The sequence below is a fragment of the Orcinus orca genome, chromosome 8 (genome assembly GCF_937001465.1).
Source record: "Orcinus orca chromosome 8, mOrcOrc1.1, whole genome shotgun sequence".
NCBI lineage: Eukaryota > Metazoa > Chordata > Mammalia > Artiodactyla > Delphinidae > Orcinus > Orcinus orca.
Window position 1 is genome coordinate 51,289,430 of NC_064566.1, and position 23,667 is coordinate 51,313,096.

General features: G+C 41.7%; 1 protein-coding gene and 1 long non-coding RNA gene across 5 annotated transcripts in view; one reads left to right on the top strand and one right to left on the bottom strand.

The window, feature by feature from the left end:
• FAM168A (family with sequence similarity 168 member A) overlaps positions 1-21,721 on the bottom strand; it is a 200,866-nt gene extending 179,145 nt beyond the window's left edge. For 2 of the 4 annotated variants that reach the window (XR_007478999.1, XM_012536741.3), the window contains exon 1: positions 21,121-21,719. The gene's annotated coding sequence lies outside the window, so the exon portion shown is untranslated. Of the gene's footprint in view, positions 1-21,120 lie in introns of all 4 variants that reach the window. The other 2 variants (XM_033405675.2, XM_004279769.3) reach the window with 2 other exon arrangements.
• LOC125965287 (uncharacterized) overlaps positions 1-23,667 on the top strand; it is a 78,366-nt gene that overhangs the window by 6,808 nt on the left and 47,891 nt on the right. The window lies entirely within an intron of this gene.

Here is a 23,667-nt window from a genome sequence, read left to right on the forward strand (position 1 = left end):
AGTCCGCCTGCCGATGCAGGGGACACGGGTTCGTGCCCCGGTCCGGGAAGATCCCACATGCCGCGGAGCAGCTGGGCCCGTGAGCCATGGCCGCGAGCCTGCGCATCCAGAGCCTGTGCTCCGCAATGGGAGAGGCCACAACAGTGAGAGGCCCGCGTACCACAAAAAAAAAAAAAAAAAAAAATCCATATGACAATCAAAAACAAACTCGGCTTTTATGCCTTGAATCCCTAAGCAGAATTTCTTGCCTGTTCAGAAGATCCTCTAGTTACCTAGTAACCACCTGCCAGCCCCAAACTAAAGAAAATTGGCTCTGCACTGGTCTAATTACCCAACCAGCCTGAACAATCTAAAATGAAGTGTGGAATAAAGAGACTTGTCAGCCAGAATGTTAGTGAAATTATCCACAACAGGAGACCTGAGAATCCAAATACCACCGGGCAGTATTTCCATGAGAATAAAATCACAATTTATGAGCCCTGCAAATTATACCATTATTAAAACAAACATGCCATTGAGGCTACAGCTATCAGATAAATGGCTTTATTGTCCCCATTGTTTCATCTACTGCAGCAAAGAGGTGCAAACTGAATGAGCGGTTACCAGAAGCTGCAATTTCTAGGAAATTACAATGCAGACCTCCATCTTAAAGCTCTCTTTGTGTTGGGCTGTAAACGCTCTGGAGGGGAAGAGGGGAACGGAGGAACAACTCTTCTCCGCTGCCCCCAAACTCAAAGTTGCTGACAACTTTACAAGCAGAACTCACCAATCACCCCCACGTTCTCCTATTTGTTTTTCCGCCCACTAGGTCGTTCCTGGGTTCACCCAGGAAGGAAGAATCTGAACTTAGCAAATCTACTTTATTCACTAAGAAGCCTTTAGACAATTCTCCAACCCAAATAAACACAGACAGAAGAGACAAGGAAAACGGATACCGGTTTCCCTGGCTCCCACAATACAAAGTACCTCCAGCTACAGCAATGAGAATTAATCACAAAGTACAAAAACATGGCATCAGTTCCTCCATTAGGAAAAAGAAAATCCCTTTACAATAACTGCTGGCATCATAAACCTCGAGCTGCATTTTCAGACTTAAATGGGAAATCTGAGACACCACCTAATGGCTATCCTGGGCCAAACTGTATCATGGAATAGGGAACACAAAAGTAATCCCTTCAGTAATAGTTCACTGAACTCCACAAATCTACCGATTTTGGAAATGGAAGGAAAGAAACTAGCATCACTGGCTATCTGCTATTTGCCAACCACTGTACACACATTATTTCTAATCCTCACAAGAACCCTCAGAGGAAGACCAGATATCCCTTATTGACAGTGAGAATTTAAGGCTCAGAGAAAATAACTTGCCCAAGGTCACACAGCTACTAAACTAAAATTTGAATTAACGTTTCTCTGACTTTAAATTCTAAGCACTTTTAACCTTTGGTTTTTGCTTTTTTGTGCTACCTATTAGTAAAACCTAATAAAATACACTTTTAAAAACAAACAAACAAACCTCTAGGATAACAAATTTAAATGCTACCTGAACCTTTCACAGAGTTCTAACACTGCAAGGCACGGGACAATACAGATGAACTATGACATCATCATACAATTCATTTTCAAAATTCTCCTTTAATCCTCCCAACAAATTTGTGTGGTATGATCCGCCCCAGCTTTACTTTTATTTATTTATTTATTTTTTGTCTGTGTTAGGTCTTTGCTGCTGCACGCGGGCTTTCTCTAGTTGGGGCGAGCAGGGGCTACCCTTTGTTGTGGTGCGCAGGCTTCTCATTGCGGTAGCTTCTCTTGTTGCAGAGCACGGGCTCTAGAGCGCAGGCTCAGTAGTTGTGGTGCACAGGCTTAGCTGCTCCGTGGCATGTGGGATCTTCCCGGACCAGGGCTCAAACCCGTGTCCCCTGCACTGGCAGGCGGATTCTTAACCACTGTGCCACCAGGGAAGCCCAGTCCCAGCCTTATATCTGAGAAAACTGAGGCTCAGAAAGATTTTACAATTTGCCCAAGGCAGCATGGAAACTAAAACCCAGAACTTTGACTACAACCTCATTGCTCATGCGGCTTTATCACAATGCCAGACTTAAACATAGGCATAAAGAACTCAAAAATCTGTGGTGGAGTTCTTTGCTTATTTATGAAGAACATCTGTTCATAATTAATAGCACGTGGAACATTGGGCATGGAGGAGGGAAGGAAGGAGTACCAGAAAGCCCTTTAGGTCCTTAAGCTGCCTAATCTAAACTTTCCTATTTCAAGAAAGCTCATTCACTAAGAGGGAACACAAGGTCTAGGTGATAGAAAAGCATTTTGGAGCTCTGACTCCTAAATGTACTCTGGGCCGGCGACTTCCAGGGATTGAAGGCCAGCTATGAGTCAGGCACCACGCTAGGCTCTTTCTACACACACTGTTCCTCTCTTCCTCATGGTCCTCTGGGCCGGTGATAGAATCCCTATTTTACACGTGAGTAAACCAGGCTGAGAGATAAAATGACTTCTCCAAAGTCACCCAACTAACACAGTGGCAGACTGGGGATCTCAGTCCTGATTGCTCTGACTTCAAAACCATTGTTTAATCTATAATAATAATAGAAGTAAAAAGTTATAGAAGGCAGACCAATGTTTGCTTGGATGAGGGATCAGAGAGAGCAGGAAGAAGGGATTGCATAGGGGTACCAGGAAACTTTTGGGAGGTGATAGATATATTCACTATTTGAATTGCAGTGATGGTTTCACAGATGTACACACATGCTAAAATTTAGCAAACTACATTAAATTTGTGTCATTTACTGTTTGTCAGTTTTACCTCAATAAACCTGTTCAGGAAGGAAAAAACACATTGTTCTTTTTACTAATCACTGACCATGACCCCAGAATATCTGCCCTTAAATTGTGTCTAATCACAGGAAAACCAGGCCAAAGAGTTCTTTCCCTAACCAATTTAGTTCTGAGTTTATATAAACTATTAGTAAAACATCACAGAAAGGAAGTTTTAAATACCTAAGAGTAATAGATTATTTCCAAACACACTCTACAGCACTTCAGAATAGTATCCAAACAAATAAAATGTTAATTACAAAATGCAGCCTGGTAAAAGGATAAAGAGTAATGGCATTGCACAAACCTGGATTGAATCCCAGGTTTCAAGCGAATCTATTCAGGTTGCTAAATCTGTATCCAGTTCCTCATTTATAAAATGAAAGTGATAATAACAATGCTACCATTTACTGAAATCGTACCATGTGCCAAACACCAATCTAAGCACTTTATGTAATTATCTCATTTAATCCTCCCAACAACTATACATTGTAAATACCACTATATCCCCATCTCATAGATGCATAAAATAAGTTACAGAAATATTAAGTAACTCTGAGGTCATACAGCCAATGAGTCCAAGAGCTGGGATTTAAACTCACCTTGCAAAATTTTTCTGAGGAATGAACTTGAAGAAAGAAGTAAAATACTATGTCTTAGTATAGTACAAATGATAGAAAGTCCCCTCTTTCTTTTAGAAAGTTTCTCTAAAAGAAGTCTCTTGTATTGAAAGAGGAGAAAATTTGTTTTAATATGCTACAAATTAAACTTTTAACTGATTATGGCTAATAGTATGCACTTTACCCATTTTATCCCTAATTCTCAGTCTGCAAATTACTATTGTTTTTCTCTGTTTTATTGATGGGGAAAATGCAATTCTGAAATGTTAAATAACCTTTAATAGCGGCACAGATATAAGTCTCCTGACAAGAAATGGAGCTCTTTCCAGTCTGGCTTATTGACATCCAAGTCACTCAGAACCACACTCAGTACTTTTTCAGAGACCACTCCTTAAGCATCTTAAGCAGTATCTTCCATAGAAGCACAGAACCAAAGTTTCATGGATTCTGGACTTAGAAACTCTTTGCTCTAAATCGTGATGTTTATACAGTGTTAATGCTTTATAAACAACATCTATATACTAACATACCCAATCCTTTTCTTTTTCTCATTTCTGGTTTGAGTAAGAAAACTTATGCTCCAATCTGTCAAAATACTATTATCAATGAATAAATAAAACACAAAAACCAGGATATAGGGACTTCCCTAGTGGCTCAGTGGTTAAGAATCCACCTGCCAATGCAGGGGACACGGGTTCGAGCCCTGGTCTGGGAAGATCCTACATGCAGTGGAGCAACTAAGCCTGTATGCCACAACTACTGAGCCTGCACTCTAGAGCCTGCAAGCCACAACTACTGAGCCTCTGTGCCACAACTACTGAAGCCCATGCACCTAGAGCCCATGCTCTGCAACAAAGAGAAGCCACCGCAATGAGAAACCCAAGCACCACAACGAAGAGTATCCCCCGCTCGCCACAACTAGAGAAAGCCCACGCGCGGCAATGAAGACCCAACGCAGCCAAAAAATAAATAAATAAATTTATTAAAAAAGAAAAACAAATAGGATATAATATTTGTTTAGCACATTTATGAAATTCTTTCACGTATATTAAATCCTCACAACTTTCAAAAGCAGATACAGACATGGTCATCCTCACTTTACAGGGGAAAAAAACTGAGATTCAGAGTGCTTACACAACTTGCCCCAAGTCAGACAGCTAGTAAGTGGCAGAGCTGGGGTTCAAATCCAGATTTTATGACCATATATCCAGAATCTTCCACACACAAGACCTAATGTTCTTTCAGAAATAAGCTCAGGTGTCTATTCCTCCAAGAACTCTTCCCTGAAAAAGTCATTAACACCTCCCTCTCTGCTACTTATTCTACAGCATGTACCAAACACTGAACTGTAATGTATTTATTTATAGCGTCTCCCTTGCACCTGGGAGTTCCTTGGAGACAGAGACCACATCTCACTCACCTCTGTGTATCATCAGAACCTACCTAGCAAAGTACCTGATATCCATGTTAACTAAATGAATGCAAGCATAAATGATTATTTTTGCCTGCTACTAAGACTCTAATCAATAAAATTTTTTTTGGAAGCCATAATTTAAATCACGTGTCAGGAACTATGAAGGGCTTAATAAGCCTTAAAAACCCTACATTTCTTAAAGTCTCAGTCATCCCACCACCGTAACAGAGAGGTCAAATCCTATACTTAGGCTCAAAAAAATAAAATGCATAAGCAGAGTACTCGTGGTTTGGTTTTGTAGCATTCATTTTATGTTACCTAAAAGTTAAAATTGACAAAAAAATTAATAAAGAGGAAACTTGGAAGCGGAGAAAAGAGCTAAGAGTTAGAAAAGCAATCATAAGGTCCCAACTTCTCCATTTACCAATGTGACTTCATTCATTCCAAGTGAGATTCCAGGATCTGTCACAAATCAAGTTCTTTATGAAGATATACATGTCTAGTGTGTATACCATTCCACTGACCCAGCTATGGGCAAAGAATAGAGGATGAGTGTGAGCTGAAGTATAGTGGACACAACACAAGGGGAGGCAGGGGAAGGTGCAATGGCCACAAAAGAAAAGTCATTCTACTAAAACTCAGCCTAGAACAACATGGTTGGGAAGTTACAGTGCTAACAGACCAGGCTGAAACTATGGATTCACTCAACAAGACCTTACTGGTGCCTATTCCGTGTAAGGTCCAAAAATGAGCTCTTGAGAATAAAAGGATGATTAGATGCAATCCCTGCTCACTGCAAGTAGAGGAGACCAATAAATAATAAATGGATAATTACAACCCAGAGATAGGGCAACCCAGAGACAGGGCACCCAATCCCAACCCAGAAAAGTCAAGGAAAGCTTTCTGGAAAAGGTTAACTCCTAGGCTGAGTCTTAAAGGCTGAGTAGGAGTTAGACAAGTTAAAAGTTAAAAGGAGATGTCCAGGCCCAGAGAAGAGCATGTGCAAAGACATTAAAGCAAGAAGCTTGGCAAGTCTGGAGAACTGCAAACACCAAACAATATACACATCATTAGTACTAAAGGTAAAACATGTAAGCTGGGAGGAGAGGCGAACAATGAATGACACTGGAGAGAGTTAGGGAGAGAACACTGAGCTAACTCTCTTACTAAAAACCATACTAGGGGGGCTTCCCTGGTGGCGCAGTGGTTGAGAGCCCACCTGCCGATGCAGGGGACACGGGTTCGTGCCCCGGTCTGGGGGGATCCCACATGCCGCGGAGCGGCTGGGCCCGTGAGCCATGGCTGCTGAGCCTGCGCGTCTGGAGCCTGTGCTCAGCAACGGGAGAGGCCACAACAGTGAGAGGCCCACGTACCGAAAAAAGAAAAAAAAAACATACTAGGGAACCCCATCTAGGAGACAGTGTACCTACACTGACACTTGACTGAAGGGCAGGCAGGCTTTCAGATATGCTCATTTAGAATGGATAGTTGGTTTTCTCCTCCGTAACTCCACAGCCTGATCAAAATGTACTGTCAACTATACTTCAAAAAAAAAAAAAAAAGTTCTGTCAAAGCCATAAACCTCAAAAGTATGGATAAAATTACCACCAACAAAAATAAATGCAGAAAAATTCAAACACCCTCCTCCTTTGGTTCTGGGGCAGAGTACTATGGAGAAATATTTGATCCCCTCAGTAATGAGTGGTATAGTTAGAAAAAAAATTTAGAAAGGGGCATTTCTCACATTCACTGACATTTTTCATCTAGAAAGAACTATCAACATCAGTGAACTCTCCAGAACAATTCAAACTGTTTCAACTAGACTAAAAAGTTTAAAAAGTTGATGGAGAGCCAAAAGCCATACTATACCTGCATTGGTTCACCAACAAACCCAGGCAAACAGCCAAAATTATAGACCTTCCCTGCCAGGAAGACCAAGTAAAGTACACTCAGAAAACAAATTCAAAAAAAAAAAAAACCCAATAAATTCAGTGCTTTATTTCTCTAATAAAAATGCTTTAAAAGCCAAAATACTGTTCCTTCTTCACATGCTAAAAGTCACATTAAATCCATGCTTCATTCTAGAAGGATAATATGAATAACAGCTCCCATTCATTGATAGTAATATATGCCAAGCACTGTGCTAAGTTCTTTATATGAATTGTCTCATTCAATCCTCACAACTACCTAGGAATTATGTACTATTATTGCTGTCCTTCCCTTTTTAAAGATTAAAAAAATGAGGTACAGTAAAGTAAAGTAACTTGCCCAACGTCTCACAGCTAGTATGGGGGAAAACAAGGGCAGCATAGATATATTACCTATTTCTGAAGAGATTATTGACAATCTAAGGAAAATTCATCCTATTAGATCTCTTCAATTCCTAAATATCCAAATTATTTAAATAGTTTCAAAGAGTCTATCATTAAGAAGATTGACCCTTTCCCCACAACAACGAATGGTGACCAGACCCTACCATGCACCAATCTACACAGTAGCCCAGGGGTGTTAGGTTGTATCCTACTCTGTAAAAACTGGTTCACTCATTTAGCACCAACTCAATTATTCAACAAAAATGTACTAAACCAGGCTTCCCTGGTGGCGCAGTGGTTGAGAGTCCGCCTGCCGATGCAGGGGACACGGGTTTGTGCCCCAGTCCGGGAAGATCCCACATGCCACGGAGCAGCTGGGCCCGTGAGCCATGGCCACTGAGCCTGCGCGTCTGGAGCCTGTGCTCCACAACGGGAGAGGCCACAACAGTGAGAGGCCCGCGTACCGAAAAAAAAAAAAAAAAAAAGTACTAAACCCTACTAGGTTCCAGGTATCAAGGATACAGAAATAATCAGTGACACACTGTCCTTGGAAGATAGCACAGAATATAGGAAAGACCATTCATAGGCTATGGAGGTAGCAAAGTCTGAGAATAAATCCCACCCTAGTCACTTACTGGCTGGTGGGCCTGAATAGGCGCTACATCTCTGAGCCTAAGCTTTCTCATGTGTAAAATAAAATAATTATGGCCACCCTACAGTCTAATTGTGAGTATAAATAAGTTACCACACATAAAGGGCCTAGCACAATGCAGGCACACAATGAATGTTAATTCTCCTCCCCCCAGAACTAAGGATCCAGGCTGTATAGGGGTGTTGGCTGAAAGGTAAAACAATGCTCATTATTATGACTTATTTAGCCAACCTCCTCCATCTCCCTCTGCCCAATCATAGTGAAAAACCAAAGTCATTACACAACAAGATCACTTGGCTGTGGCTTCATCTGCATCTTTTTCTTTTTCTGCGGCAAATGCTCCAGGTTAAGGGTAGGAAGACACAGAATCGCTTTTATACATAGCTATGCACAGTTCTCTAAAGATTACTTCATGCCTTTCTTTCCACACAAGTGGTGGGACTTCCCTGGTGGTCCAGTGGGTAAGACTCCACGCTCCCAAGGCAGGGGGCCCGGATTCGATCCCTGGTAGGGGCACTAGATCCTGCATGCATGCCGCAACTAAAGATCCCTCACGCCACAACAAAGGATCCCACATGCTGCAACTAAGACCCGGCACAGCCAAAATAAATAAATAAATATTAAAACACACACACACACGCGCGCGCGTGTGCACGCACACGTGCACAAGTGGTAAAGAATAAGCATCAAACCCAATGTTTTTCTTTTTTTTTTTTTGATGTGGACCATTTTTAAAGTCTTTATTGAATTTGTTACAACACTGCTTCTGTTTTATGTTTTGGTTTTTTGGCCACAAGGCATGTGGGATCTTAGTTCCCCAACCAGGGATCGAAACCGCACACCCTGCACTGGAAGGCGAAGTCTTAACCACTGGACCACCAGGGAAGTCCCAAGCCCAATGATTTTCTAACATCCTGACAAAGCTGTAAAACTGCTCAACTCTAAAGTTCTACTAAGTGAAAGACCAACTGCATTCATGCTAGCTTTCAAAGCAGTATTTTTAGTAAAGGTTTAACAAATCCACCTATTCCTTCAATAAGCAATCAGTAAAGCCTGGAAACATAATTATACTAATAAATAAAACTATATCATATTGTATTGAATTAAGGCAGTGACATCAAACTGTAATAGTGTCATTGCATTCTACATAGCCATGCCAGAAAAAAAAAAAGAACTATTCTGAGGTCTTGCTGAAGCCACAAAAGTCTCAGTCCTTAACTACACATCTTTCTGCATAGCAAAGTACAAGAGTTATCTCAAGGAAAAGCACTTAGGCACTTGTGCAATTAAGTTGCAAGCTGAACTACCTGCTTTTTTTCATGAAACACCATTTTTACTTGAAAGAACAACTGCCAGACAAACTGATTATTCAGACTTGGATGTTTGGCAGACATTCTTTCAAAAATGAACAATGTGAGACTGTCACTTCAAGGAAAACAACTGTCAGTATTTGTTGCCAATGATACAATTTGGGCTTTCAAGCAAAAACTAGAGAAGACTTGTCTGATGAAATGGGTAGAGATATTAACAAATGTGATTTTTTGATACTGTATAATAAAATATGTCAACATTTTAGAAGATCTGCGTAACTCAATGAACCAATGTTTTCAAAATGACCAAAGCATGATGACACAAAATTATGCATGAGTAGAAAATCCATTCAATGTACAAAACAGACCAATGGACTTTAGTGTAACAGAGTATGAAAGACTCACTGATATGGTTTCAGATTCCACAAAATAATGGACCTCTAAAGAAACTACCAACTGACAAGTTTTGGTGTAGTATATAAAAAAAGAATATCCATAGTTATCTAAAAAGTCAATCAAGGGAATTCCCTGGCAGCCCAGTGGTTAGGACTCTGCGCTTCCACTGCCGGGGACCTGGGTTCAATCCCTGGTAGGGGAACTAGGATCCCACAAGCCTCTCGGTGCAGCCAAAAAAAAAGAAGTCAATTAAAACATTCCTCCTGGGACTTTCCTGGTGGCGAAGTGGTTAAGAATCCGCCTGTCAGGGCTTCCCTGGTGGCACAGTGGTTAAGAATCCGCCTGCCAATGTAAGGGACACGGGTTCGAGCCCTGATCCGGGAAGATCCCACATGCTGCGGAGCAACTAAGCTCGTGTGCCACAACTACTGAGCCTGCGCTCTAGAGCCCTCGTGCCACAAATACTAAAGCCTGCGTGCCTAAAGCCAGTGCTCTGCAGCAGAGAAGCCACCGCAATGAGAAGAGCAACGAAGAGTAACCTCTGCTCGCCGCAACTAGAGAAAGCCTGCGCACAGTAACGAAGACCCAACACAGCCATAAATAAATAAATAAATAGATAAATAGATTTATTTATTTAAAAAAAAAAATTCCTCCCTTTTCTAGCCACATATATGTGGGACTGGATTTTTTTAATATACCACCAACAAAACAACCAGTTGCAGCAGACTGAATGTAGAAGCAGATATGTATCCAGTCAGACAGTGAAGAGATTTGGAAAAATTTTAAACATTATTCTTCTATTTTGTGGAATATAGTTATTTTCATTAAAATATGCTAACATTTAATAAGTATTATTTTTAAATGCACAATTTTAATTTTTAACACAGTAAATACTGGTACACACAACCCACAAACAAAAGCTCTTTGGGGTCTTTAATAGGAAGAGTGAAGACACCAAAATTTTTGAGAACTATTGCTATATAGCAATGAGAAGGATAAACTATTGCTACATACAAGAACATAAATGAACCTCACAAACAAAGCTGAGTGCAAAAGCCAGTCATACCTTATAAAAGTTCATAAGTAGGCAAAAATAATCTATGGTATTGGAAGTCAGCATATTCGTTACCCAACCAGGGACTGAATCCGGGCCACAGCAGTGAAAGCATCGAGTCCCAACCACTGGACTGCCAGGGAATTCCCAACGTTCCCTTTCTTGATCTGAGTGCTGGTTACACTTTTTGTGCACTTTTTCTTGTATATATACCTCAATACAATTTCTTTTTAATCTATATTTTCTAAAAAAAAAATACACCCATACACACACCTGCTTTAGGCTCACGTGAAGAAATTTTGTTAACACTGGTCAGGGTAGAAGTAGGGCATTTTTTTTTTTTAAGACAGATTTTATGGTGATTCTAATGTGTAGCCAAGCTACTGCTCACCTAAGTAGGTTGAAAAATACTGATCTAAGAATTTAAAACCAGGGAACTTTTATATACAACACAGTAAAAAGAACAAGGACTTTGGAGCAAGGCAGATCAGGTTTTTAATACAAGCTTCTCTTCTTTTACTATGTAACCAAATGCAAGCAAGCTACTTAATCCCTATAGGCCTCAGTTGCTTCAGCTTCCTCTTCTGTAAAATGGGCACAATACTCTAAACAGGGTAAATGTGAGGATTAAATTATATAAGGGAAAGAAAGCAGCCAGCATATTGCCTACCACAGATATTCAAATATTAAGTCCTTTCTGTCTTTCCACCTTCATCTCCTACTACTCCTAAGGCCAAAAATAAATTACCCTCTTGACTCTTGATTTCTTCATCCTTAAAATGAAAATAATGCTACATGACCAACCTATACACTGTAGATCAAATAAAACAGTATAATTATATTTGCAGAAGTATAAATAGTGTAACTATATTTACAGACAGGGATTTCTGCTACCAACTCAAAATAAAAGAGAGAGGACAACACATTAGAAAACTAAGATAGGGAGTTCCCTCATGGCCTAGTGGTTAGGATTCTGGGCTTTCACTCCCATGGTCTGGGTTCAACCCCTGGTCAGGGAGCTGAGATCCCACAAACCTCGTGGTGCAGCCAAAAAAAACTAAAACAAAAACACAATACTTAAAATAAAAAAAAAGAAAAGAGAACTAGGATATGTATATAAGGCTATAAAACAGAAGCTAGAAAATATGAGCATCAGCAGAAACTATCAAGCCTGAAGGACATGATCAGAAGCCAAATCGAGATTATAATCTCTAGTCAGCCAGGGATTGAAGCTTACTGTGAAAAATATATCAGCCCAGGGTTCCTTCAAAATGTCTGTATCTAAGAGAAAGCACAATCTATAATATCATAAAAATAGGCATATTCTGAAAGTACCCAGACACCTGCCTAAAAGGAAGAAGGTGGGGGAGCTGTATTGGAGCTTTATAAACCAAGATGTTTTCATAGCATCTTTATACAGAAATCGATGGCCTAGGGACTTCCCTGGTGGTGCAGTGGTTAAGACTCCACGCTCCCAATGCAGGGGGCCCGGGTTCGATCCCTAGTCAAGGAACTAGATCCCACATGCATGCCACAACAGAGGACTCAACGAGCCGCAACTGAGGAGCCTGCCTGCTGCAACTACGACCCAGCACAAGCAAATAAATAAATTTTTTTTTAAAAAATCGATGGCCTATTTAACAAAATAAACTTTTAGATAAACAGCAGTTTGACAAAAAAGATTCTGTACAATTATTTTCAGTACTAAAGATATGCATAATTTCCTAAGGAATTAATTTTATAATAAATAAAACAAGAAAAATGAACTTGCTTTAGTCTCTTTGCTCTTCACTAGGCTACAACTTTAAGGGACTTCCCTGGCAGTTCAGTGGTTAAGATGCCGTGCTTCCACTGCAGGGGGCTCGGTTCGGGGAACCCCACAAGCCTCGCGGTGGTGGGGTTGGGGGTGGGGAGTCTACAACTTTAAGTCTGATTTCTGAAAACGTACCAGGGATTGTCAAGCTATGGCACACCCATGGCCTGTTTCTGTATGGCTTGTGAGCTAAGAATAAAACATAGGAGGGGGGAAGAAGGGAGAAGATGGGGAGGGGAAAGAGAAGGAGAAAAAAATAATAGAGACTGTATGTGACCCACAAAGCCTAAAATATTTTTCTACAGAAAGCATTTGCCAACCCCTGAGCACACCATCTTGCTGTCTTCTACTTTTGAACCTTGTGCTATACACCATCATCATCAAAGCCTTTATCAATCCAATTAAATTCTAAATTCCATTCTAAATAAATAAAAACCTACATCTGGAAAAACACCTATCACCTTACTCCTTGTTAGAACATGACATACTTTGTCATCTCTCCTTACTATGTTCACTTCAAAAATTAATCATTCACTACCTGCAAGGCACCCTCCAGGACCTAGGACTGTATAAGATGACTAGAACACAGCCCCTGCCCCCAAGAAACTTACAGTTAAGTGAAGGAGCAGACAGAAACAGTCAATTTTCCTAAAACAGGGCAATATCAATATTATGACAGAGGCACACACTGGATACTCCCTGTGAACAAAATGGGGGCACTTATGACAACCTTAAGGATTCTGTAAGGTTCCTTAGGGGAGATGCACTTAACCCAGAGGGATGAATAAAAGGAGAAACAGCACGAGCAAAGGTGTGAAACTGTAAAATATCTGTAGAAACTACATGTTACTCAGTATTACCAGTGATGGGAGATCAGGCAGAAGGAGTACATAACGACAGGTCATAGAAGGCCTAATATGTCATGCTAAGGAGCTTAAGACTGTAGAGCCAATGAAGGGATTTAAGCAAGGGAGTGATGTGGACATATACACCACTGGGTAGATGTTCCGGCTGCTGGGTGGAAGACAGGTTTACTACATGGGTGATATACAAACTAGTTAGGAGGCTACTGCCCTTGTCCAGGTAAGATTAGGGCCTGAACTAAGGGGATAACCGTAGGAAAGGGGAGATAAGTTTCAGAAATATTTAGAAGGATTTATTTTTGGCTACAGAGATAAGGGAGAAGAAAAGACTAATAGCACAGATTCATATCTTGAATGACTGGATGAACAGCAGTGCCTTTAAGTTAGGACAAAACTACAGGAAGAGATGACTTTAGCTTTTGAGGGAGATACAAAAGGGGAGAGGCCAGAAGAAGGAGATGGGGAAAATGAGTTGTTCTGGACCTACTGAATTTAAGGACCATCAAAATGGATGTATGCAGGTTGCCAGTAGACAGTGAGATATACAAGTCTAGAGCTCAGGAAAGAGGTCTGAGCTGGAGATAGGGATTTTGAGAGTCATCACCATACAGCAGCAGTTAAAGCCAAAAGAGTGGGCAACACTACTCAAAGAAAGAAACTTAAAAAGTCCAGTGAGTCAAAGAGCCAACACTAAGGAATATCAACATTTACTGAGAAAGCAGAAACAATAAAGATCTCTTCTTAAATATCAAATCTCTTCCTGCTAAACAACAGACTGGAAAGAACAACCATGAAATACATTCACTAGTACAGCTCATCTAATGGACAAAGTAAAGATTAAGGAACTCAGTAGGGGGAGGGCTTTCCAGGTGGAAGGCACAACATATGGAAAGAATAAGGGCATAATAGTACAGCATGTCTTTTTTTAAAAGGGACGGGAGAATCTCTCCCCTTATTTTTTTCTTTTTAATTCATTTATTTTATTTATTTTTGGCTGCTTTGGGTCTTTGTTGCTATGCGTGGGCTTTCTCTAGTTGCTTTCTTTTGTTGTGGTGCACGGGCTTCTCATCACAGTGGCTTCTCTTTGTTGCAGAGCACGGGCTCTAGGCGTGCGGGCTTCAGTAGTTGTGGCACACGGCTCAGTAGTTGTGGCTCGCGGGCTCTAGAGCACAGGCTCAGTAGTTGTGGCGCACAGGCTTAGCTGCTCCACAACATGTGGGATCTTCCCAGACCAGGACTCGAACCCGTGTCCCCTGCATTGGCAGGTGGATTCTTAACCACTGCGCCACCAGCGGTTAAGCCCTGGTTTATTTGGTTTTACAGTAGGCATATATGCTAGAAAGCCCTTAAAAAAAGGTACAAAGTAAGGCCTACAAGAACACTGGGAGGGAAAAATCAAGGAAGATTGTGCTGTTGACGTCATGAAACATTCGTAACCTCTACTTCCCCAGTACATCCACATATCCTTCAGGTCTCAGCTCAAGCATTAACTCCCCCAAGCATCTCTCTCTTCCTTGCTGTCTCAGGCAGGTCAGGCCATGTCAACCTCCATCCTCCCCATGGCCCTTGCCCAGGTCCCCACCATAGCAATTATTCCATTATGCTACAGTTATGTGTGACATGTCTGTCTCCACACTAGATTAACTATAAGCTCCTTAAGAGTAGGGAATTTTAATTTTTGTATCCCATACTCCCAGCACTCCCTGACTGTCATCTAATAACCACTCAATAGATACTTGTTGAACAGATGTCTTAAACATATCTGTCACACACCGACTACTAGCTCCTTGGTCTTGGAATGCATTGAGGATTTACATTCTTTGTTTTGCTTTACTTATGATCATTTTAAAATAAATTTATATTCCAAATGTAAAATGAGTAAGGGGAGATATAGCAGCAGGAAAACACTGAATAATAAAAGAATAGCCTGGAGGAAAAGTTAGCTGTAAACAATTCATAAGTAAAATAAAAATAACAACAGTAGTATTTACCATATTAAGCATCAACTACGTATGTACCATTCAGTGTTCCGGGTTCTTTGTCCTTCTTATCTCATATAATCCATTAACAACCCAATAACTGAGTATTATCTCTCTTTCACTTATGCATAAATAATCCATCTCACTGTACTACTCTACCTTGTAATAAGTTACAGGTAGAAAACTAAGAGGGAAATGACTGTATTTGTCAGGATAGTGAAGAGCAAACGTTGTATACTGCATTCTCCACATCAAAAAGCATCAATTGTTTCATTTTGAGCAAGCCAGCACAGTTAATGTAGAACCAGGTCCCATAAATTCACTAGGAGAAAGTCCTCTAGCACCCTCTCTGTCCCACTATATCCAACAATCTTCAAGTTTTAAGGGAGAAACTGTGAACTGATCTTCACGTATTCCTCCTCCACTGGGAGAAGAACCCTTTGGAAAGGCAATAAACCAAATATGACAAGCTTTTCACCTCTGTGTGGGGTGCCCTGATTTCATTTTTGTAAACTAGAGAGGGAAAAAAAAAAAAAACAACCCCCAACTAACATTTATATAGTGCTTTACAGTTTAAAGAGTATTTTCACATTTATTACCTCATTTGAGCCCCACTTTACAGGAGAGTAAACTGAAACTCTAACAGATTATTAATGCATTTGGATTTCACATCTCTTAGACAAAAAATTCTTGGGGTTTAGGTTGCTAAGCTTCTGATATGTATAACTAATGACTTCCTATTCATGGTCCACTCTGTACATCAGAGGACAGACCCTCCTGTACAATCAGGTGAGGACCAATGTACCAGGCTGCCTTTCTGCAAAAAGAAACATGCACAGAAATTCTGATCAGAAGAGTTACGTGACTTGCCAAAACATGACATGAAGCTCTAAGCTGGTATTAAAAGAATCAGTATCTAGTAAATAAAAAATCCGCCAATAAGAAAAAATTCTTAAGATGCTGTTCTTTCACAGCTCACAAAGGCTGCTACTACCCTCTCCCATTCCTATTTCCAAGTATGATTGATCCACATCTGGATAATCTGATCATCCATAAATGCAAACTGGCTTCCTCTTGCCATCTAGACTACCCATATATGTATGTACACGCATACTTACAGACATATACTAAAGAATATATTTTTATATGTGTATATATAATATACATACAAATAAGTGTCGCTGAGTAATGGCCTATAGACAATAATATTGCTTCTTTTACTTTTTCTGTAATTTTCAATTTCTGCTATGAGCATGTTATTTTAATTAATGGTGGAAGAAATAAAGCTCTTTTAAAATTAAAAATAAGGATAATAAATAAGAAAAAAGCAAGTCACAGAAAAATACTTAACACTATGATTCTATTTATATAAAGTTATAAAGGTACAAAATATATTGTTTAGGATACATACTTGTTTGGTAAAACTATTTTTAAAAGCAAGGGAATGATTCACACAAAATTCAGGAAAGTGGTTACTTCTGAGGGAGAAGGACAGAGATTCAATCAGGCAGGGAATCACAAGAAGCTTTAAAGGTACTAAAAATCTCCTTTTTGTTAAACTGGGTAGCAAAAACATAGGCCTTCAATTTGCTATCATTCTTTAAATTAAAGATTTATATTATATGCACTTTTATACATACGGTTTATCTCACAATTTAAAAAGAAGATATAAACAGGGTTGAAGAATCAGAATTTCAGGGCTGTAACCCAAACTCTTCCACTCACTGTGTAATCTTAAGCAAGTCATTTTACCTCTCAGCAGTTTTTCTTCTTATTTTATAGATGAGGAAACTAACAACTAATATATGTTTAGTACTTTACTGTTTAAAGTTCCTAGACTAGGGACTTCCCTGGTGGCACAGTGGTTAAGACTCTGCGTTCCCAATGCAGGGGGCCTGGGTTGATCCCTGGTCAGGGAACTAGATCCCACATGCATGCCACAACTAAGAGTTCGCATGCCTCAATAAAGGCTCATGGGCTTAGTTGCGAGCTGCAACAAAGACCCGGCGGAACCAAATAAATAAATATATATTTTTTTAAGTTCCTAGACTATAGTGCCAACATACTAATATGGAGACAAACTGTGAGATAATAATACAAAGTAATACCTCCTTACTAAATAATAGATCATAATACTAAGAACTCAACGGTAGGACACACAAGGCTATTCACATTCTAGTCTCTTCTATCTAATAATAATAACATCTAATATTTTTAATGTGTACAATGTAACACATTGTATTAAATGCTTACCATGGATTCTTTTGTTTAATCCTCAAAACAACCCTATGAGATTAGTTCTCTTATGCCCATTTTACAGATGAGACCACTGTGCCCAAGGTCACATAGGTAGTAGTAAATGGTGGACAAACTTCAGAACCCACACTCTTGACCACTACGTTAGTTTTGCCTCACTTTTCTCACGACATTTAAATCATCTATCTCTCCCATGACACTGAAAGCTCCTTGACAACTGTTTTTTGTTCACTTTTTAACAATTTTTAACTGTATTTAATTGTACAATTTAGTGGAAGTAAGTACATTCACAATGTTATGCAACCATTACCACTAAGTATGAAAGGTTTTTAATGACTACTAAAATCACTAGGTTATCAAGTGGTAGAAAGGGGATTTGAACTCAGGACTCTCAACCTCTAAATTAACAAGCTATTCATTCTACCAAGGTACCTGTCTACCAATACCTCCACTGCTCTCCCCTTCTCACCAGAATACTGGAAGAATCAAACGAGGTGAAGTTACTAAAACACTTTATATACATTTCTACTGCACAGGTGAACACAGCTGTGAGGGGGAAAAAGAAAATCCACCAAGACAATTCTCCCAAGCGATTACTTTCCATTTTGAGCTCTCAAAAGCTAGGGCTTTCATATAAATATCCCACCTCTAGATCAAGCCTGCAGATCCACAAAAGCAACGTCTGGACCCCAGAGTAAAGTTATGAGGAGAAATGCTTGCATTAGTTAGATTACTCTCTCATCAAATTATGGGTAACTGCTCAAACCTGATTTTTATTGCAATACAGAAAGCTTCCTCATAACAAAACACTTTCAATTCCAAGGATAAGTCCAACCTTCAATCATTCTGCCCATTTTGGAGCTACAATTAAAAAAAAAAAAAAGATTCTTGGGGCTTCCCTGGTGGCGCAGTGGTTGAGAGTCCGCCTGCCGATGCGGGGAACACGCGTTCGTGCCCCGGTCCGGGAAGATCCCACATGCCGCGGAGCGGCTGGGCCCGTGAGCCATGGCCGCTGGGCTTGCGTGTCCAGAGCCTGTGCTCCGTAACGGGAGAGGCCACAACAGTGAGAGGCCCGCGTACCGGAAAAAAAAAAAAAAAAAAAAGAAAAAGATTCTTAATATTCGGTATTTTCATGTGTTCAATTGTGAAGGCCAAGGAAAATGATTTGTTTACAAGCTGAACGCTGAAGCTTGAACAAAAAAAGAATTATTTTGATCCCGTTGGTGCCTTACATCCCTCCCCATTTTTCCCCAATCTAAGCTCTAATCAACAGCCATTTCAGGTTTAACATATCACAGTTAATGCAATTAAGTCCAGAAAACTATTTTTCTAAAGATGTTTCCTCCATTAACACCCTTCTCTACTTTCCAGCATCACTCTTCTGCCATGAGAATGAGCATATCATTAAGCTTTAAATAAAATTTCTGATGAATAGATGGAAGTATTGTTTTTGTAGTTAATGGAATACGCTTACATCTCCTAAATAAAATAAAATAAAAATGATTCTTTATGTTTTTATCCACATCTGACAGAATTCTAACCACCTGAATTCCTTTAGAAGAAAATTCAATCTACAGAAATATAGTCCAATTATTTTAAATCTTATCAGGTAATGTCAAAAGAGAATCAAATGAAAATACCAAACTATCTCACCAATGAATATTTATGACATTTCCATATTTTCTGTCTTCTCTCTGTTTACATAAAACGGTGGTACCAAGATTCATCTCTGGATTATTAGCCTGCAATACAATGATGGGCCTAATTGCCTTGCAAACCAGGACACCAATAAATGGAGTCTTCAAGCAATCAATTTTAAGAGGAGGCGAAAAAAAAAGGCCTAAGCTCTTTCTGAATACATGCACGTTGCCTGACTGGGAAATAAATTCAGCCTTGTATTTTTCAGTCTCATTCATCAGTTCTCAAGCAAGGAATGCTCCCTTAACCACCTCAAGCTCATCAAATCTATTTAATACCAAATTCCAGGACTAATTTTTAAATGCACCTGGAGGAGAGAGGAAAGAAGGCAGAGACGTCAAATAGAAAGACATCTATCACATTCCAGTTTCATCTTCTTCATCTTTAGTTACTGGAGTGGGGTTTTCTCCAACTTTCTTTTTATAATACATGAATAACAGAAAATACTTTTCCCTCCTCAAAAAAAAAAAAGAAGATACTTTCCCCTCCTCAATTCTACCTTAACTGAAGCCCCTCTCAACTTTACCCTTTGTGTTGGTTTACTTCCAAATATGATACTAATACAAGTGAAACAAACAAAAACTAACAGCTTAAGAAGTCCTCTAGAAAAGTCTTTTATGTACCTTCTCTCTCCCCAACCACAGCCTCCAAAGCTGTCCATTTAAGTCCAACCCCCAACCCTCTTGTGTCTCTTGGAGGCCATCTCAATCCTTCTCCAGAATCATCCAATCCACCTCTTCCCAGCACTGCTCACTGCCCCTCTCCATCCTCCCTGCCCCCTCCATACCAACAACCCCAGGTTTCCCACTCCTTAATTAGCCACATCTGCTACCTCACTATCAGCAACCACCTCTCCAGTCCTACCAGTTCATCTCAGACATTCTTGCTCCAAAACTCCCTCTGCCACCTTGGCCAAGGGACATTTTCTTCAAGATACCATCCCCCAACCTTGCTCACCACCTGCCACTATTCTTTCAGTAAGTCCAGCCCAGAAGCATCTTCCGTGCCCTCTGCCTTCACCCTGTACCCAGGAAGCCACCAGTGGTTCTAAGATCACTCTAAATCCCATCCCACTGTGCTCCCCCCCTTCCCCTCCCCGCCCAATTCCAATCCTTGTTCGCCCATTTTGGGCCTAACTTCTACTTTACCCCCTCCTGCCAGCTCACCCTCACACTCCCCTCATTCAAAGTCCCACCCCCCACCAGCTCCTATTCCAACCTCCATAAGCACTCCCCAGGAAAACCCCGAATTCTACCTCCTCAGCTCTCCTAACCCACGCTATTCCATAAAATCTCAACAAATTCCACCACCCCCAGATGGCAAGCGCCCACTTCAAGCTCAGGTCTCAGCCCATGCCAAGCCCCTCCTCACCCCCGGCTCCTACCACCTCTATCAGCCTGCCCTAGGTCCACCCCAAATTCCACCCTCCTGAATTAGTCACCCCCCAGGGTCCTATCCAACTCTGCAGTCGCACTCTCTATTACAATCAACCCCTTACCCCGCAACCCGGCCCAGATCCCAAGCTGTCAATTGCTCCAGGCCAACCCCAAATCCACCACCCTCAGTCAGTCCCCTCCCCCATTAAAAGCCATCCCACTCCAGTCTCAACATCCATTTCGCCCAAAACCATCCAAATTCCACCCCAACCCTACAACCCCACGCTCCTGTCCCAGATCGTTCCCATTAAAAGTCCCCTTCCCTTGTCTCTCCCCCCCCAACCTGCTTGTGTCCCACCCTCACCCCACCCCCAGCCCGCGCCTGGACAAGTCTCCCCAGCCAGCCCGCCGTTCCATCGCGACCTCAACCCCCTTCCCCCAACCCGCGAAGGGGCTCCGCAGTCCCCACTCTCATTCTCCCCAGTACCACCGGCCCAGGCTCAGGGAGAGCGGACCGGGGTAGGGTGGGGGGGTGATCTCCTCACCGGCGAGCTGCTGCAGGCGAAAACGGCGGCGGCGGCGGCAGCTGAAGCGGCGATGCCCTTGTCTTCTCTGAAGGCTACAGAGGCGACGCTCTCGCTCCCTCGCCCGTGTCCAGTAAGGTGGCGGATGGCGCGCAGGGACTGGGAGCCTCCTCCTTCTCAGCGACTCGGCTCTGAATCCTCTGCAGTAGCCGCCGAGGAGCCCGACCGGTGGGGGGAGGGGACGCTGGGCTGCGGGCTAGGGAGGAGGAGGCTGAGGGAAGGGGCGGGGGACCGCTGAGAAGGGCTGGGAAGGAGGAGCCAGCGCAGCGCCGCGACACGTCCCACAACCTCAGCCAGCCGGGACCACAACTCCCGGCATGCCCCACTCCGGTCCGCGCGCAGCCGGCGCCTCCCGGCGCGCGCCCGATGCGGACGGACTAGTCCCTCCTTGGTCTCGGACAGTGGAATAAAGCCAACCATCCGTGGGTGGCTTTTGTAGACTCAAAGACCACATTGGAGGCAAGTTAGGCACCACAGCGGCCCCATCCCCCAAGGGACGCTTTTAGCGGCGTCTCCGCCTTCTTTACGCGCGCGCACACCTCCCCACACGGAGCCCCGCCACCACCTCCCGCTGGACTACATTTCCCAGCATGCCCACAGACTCTCGCCCTCCTTCCGGACCCTTCTCAGACCCGGTACTACAGTTCCCAGGGAGTGTGGTCCTTGCGAAATGCTGGGAGATGCAGTTCTCAGTTCTTCCTCCATGTTAAGAAAAAGAAGTGAAAGAGAGGAAAAAAGGAAGGAAATATGTCAACCCACCGAGAACAGGCCTACATTGGCTAGATCACTTGGAAGTCTGTACTTTCTTCGCAATACCCGTTGCCACTGTCTCGCACCAGAGCTAATGCAGCAGCCTCCTTCTGCTCTCCCTGCAAAACTGTAGACGATTTGGCAGCTTGAACCCAAATATAAAAAGAGCGTACTTCTTGACCCAGCTCCGCTACTTTTAAGAATTTACCTTAGAAAGATAATCAAACAATTTGGAAAAGATGAATGGACAAGGCTGTTATCTGAGATTGTTGATTACAGTGAGGTAAACGTAAATGTCCTTCAACAGGAGCTGGTTAAATTATATATACAAACAATGCATTACTAAGCAGCTGTTTAAAATAATGATATGGATCTTTTTCTTGACATCAAAAGCTATTCACAATTTATTCTCGAGAGAAAAAAATTGATAAGAGAATAGCAAGTTTAGAATGATCTAATTTATATGAAGCTTGAGACAATGTTCTATAAGCATAGAAAGATTTCAGGAAAGAGGTTCCCCAAAATAACATCTGTGATTATCTTGGAGTAAAGAGTGTCAGATTTCAAGTAATTTTCATTTTCATATTGCCTGAATTGTTTAAAAAGAGCACATAACTTTTTAAGCTATAAAACTATTTTCAAAAAATATAATTTTCAGATCCAACAACAACCTGTCTTCGCTACCTAAAAGCTTTTCATGGCTTTCTATTGCCCTCAGTGGTGCTCCAAAACGAGGTCTGTCTGGTTTTTCTGGGAGCTCAACATTTCCACTAATTAAAACAAATAATGGTGGGGACTTCCCGGGTGGTCCAGTGGCCAAGACTCCAAGCTCCCAATGCAGGGGGCCTGGGTTCAATCCCTGGTCAGGGAACTGGAGCCCGCATGGCGAAACTAAAAGATCCTGCATGCTGCAACTAAAAGTCCTGTGCTCAGCAACGAAGATCCCACGTGCCACAGCTAAGACCCAGTGCAGCCAAATATTTTAAAAATAAATAAGTAGGGCTTCCCTGGTGGGTCAGTGGTTGCAAGTTCGCCTGCCAATGCAGGGGACACAGGTTCGTGCCCTGGTCCGGGAAGATCCCACATGCCGCGGAGCGGCTGGGCCCGTGAGCCATGGCCGCTGAGCCTGCGCGTCCGGAGCCTGTGCTCCGCAGCGGGAGGGGCTGCGACGGTGAGAGGCCCGCGTACCGCAAATAAATAAATAAATAAAAATAAATAAGTAAAACAAATAATGGTGGTCACTTACAATTCACAAGAGAACATTAGGTTAGTAGGGAGGATTTTCTCAATTTTCATTGTCTCTTCTCAAATTTTTCCTTTTTCTGGTCTTTCCACACCCATTTCCTCCTTTTCTCCTACTCATTCTTGAAACTAAAGCCAAAGTCCTACCTTCCCTAGAGCATATATTTTAGGCATACTGATTTTCCTTGTGTCTGAATTCTTCTAGCGATGGTTTCTAATCTGTGAGCCAGAGATCACTGTGGGGAAGAGGAATGAAGAGGGAGAAATAAAGTTATTGTAAAGGGTCTACAAAGCAATATTTAAACAAAGCATTGTCTATAGACTGAAGAAATAAGTCTTACACTTAAAAATTGTTTCCTTCTGGGACTTCCCTGGAGGTCCAGTGGTTAAGACGCCGCACTTCCACTGCACAAGGCACGGGTTCCATCCCTGGTGGGGGAACTAAAATCCCACATGGCACGTGGAAAAAAAAAAATTGTTTCCTTCTGTGTCCGGCTCTTCTAGAATATGGAATAT